Source organism: Mandrillus leucophaeus, unplaced genomic scaffold, assembly GCF_000951045.1.
Source record: "Mandrillus leucophaeus isolate KB7577 unplaced genomic scaffold, Mleu.le_1.0 Scaffold1276, whole genome shotgun sequence".
In the NCBI taxonomy this organism is placed as follows: Eukaryota; Metazoa; Chordata; class Mammalia; order Primates; family Cercopithecidae; genus Mandrillus; species Mandrillus leucophaeus.
This window is the reverse complement of record NW_012101165.1, coordinates 133,469-134,770: the sequence shown is the minus strand read 5'-3', so window position 1 is coordinate 134,770 and position 1,302 is coordinate 133,469. Positions and strand designations below refer to the sequence as shown.

The 1,302-nt window shown below is 56.0% G+C and overlaps 1 protein-coding gene across 3 annotated transcripts in view; it reads right to left on the bottom strand.

The window, feature by feature from the left end:
* LOC105533668 (chromosome unknown open reading frame, human C7orf49) overlaps positions 1-357 on the bottom strand; it is a 12,008-nt gene extending 11,651 nt beyond the window's left edge. The window contains exon 1 of one of the 3 annotated variants that reach the window (XM_011972139.1): positions 266-357. The gene's annotated coding sequence lies outside the window, so the exon portion shown is untranslated. Of the gene's footprint in view, positions 1-11 lie in introns of all 3 variants that reach the window. The other 2 variants (XM_011972136.1, XM_011972137.1) reach the window with 2 other exon arrangements.
* Positions 358-1,302: the final 945 nt, after the last annotated feature.

Genomic DNA, 1,302 nt, shown 5'->3' with positions numbered 1-1,302 from the left:
CGCCGCTGGACCTGTGGGAGGCCCAGAGGGCCGGTGACTGCGGAGGGGAAGGCGGCGGCGAAGCACCGCAGGGGCCTCGCTGACCCTGCCGCACGCGGGTCAAGGCTGCACCGGCTCCTTCCGACCCGAGGAACAGCGCGCTCCTCCCCCCGGCTACTGGCTTCCCTGCTCTCAGGTTCCCTCTCTCCACTTCTTGTGCCCCTTCTTAGCTTCCAGAGCGGAACCAGGAGGCAAATTCCCAGCGGTTGTGGGACCCGCGCCCCACCCAGAACTTAAATCCCCACCTTCTTTCCTAGCACCGGAACTCCCCTGGCCTCCTCTGGCCGCCTGCGTCTTCTGGGCCCTGCGCGCTCCCGCCTCGTACACTTCCGGTCCTGGCGCCGCTCCCGGCCCCCTCGGAGTCCTAGCACCCGGGACACTTCCGGCTCTGGGCAGCTGGCTCACTGGGAGGTCCGCGGGCGCCCCCTGCTGGCCATGCCTCCGCCCCTTGCTGGCACACGGTTTCCTGCGCACTGCAAACGCGAGGCAGGGCAGCAGGCCTGAGGAAAGTGAAAGTGTCCATTCCTGGCCCCTGAAGTTAGCGGAAGGGAATGGGAGTGTTTTGGAAAGGCCTCCCGGGAATTCCCTCGGAAACCAGGTAGAGGATCCCTGCTGGGCCAGGCAGCCCTGGAGTGCTGGAGGAGGATGGGAGCCCGGCCTCCATTTGTTATCCTAATGAAGTGGAAAATTAAGAAGATAATAGAATAATAGCATAAGTGTAGCAGGACAAGCCGCAGACAAAACTCCTCAGACACTGAGTTAAAGAAGGAAGGGGTTTATTCAGCCAGGGCCATCAGTAAGACTCCTGTGTCAAGAACCGAGCAATTCCTGTCCCTTTTAAGGGCTTACAACTCTAAGGGGGTCTGCGTGAGAGGGTCCTGATCGATTGAGCAAGCAAGGGGTACGTGACTGGGGGCAGAATGCACCGGTAATGAAATCGGAACAATACAGGATAGGGATTTTCACAGTGCATTGCTATACAACGTCTGTAATCTATAGATAACATAACCGATGAGGTCAGGGGTCGATCTTTAACCACCAGGCCCTGGGTGTGGCCCCAGGCTATCTGCTTGTGGATTTCATTTCTGCCTTTTAGTTTTTACTTTTTCTTTCTTTGGAGGCAGAAATTGGGCATAAGACAATATGGGGGGGTGGTCTCCTCCCTTATAAGTACTAATAGTAAAATTATAGTAAGAGAAATAAAAGCTCATAGAATGAATTGCTGTATTAACCAAAGCTGAAAAGAATTTCAGCCCTCCTGAA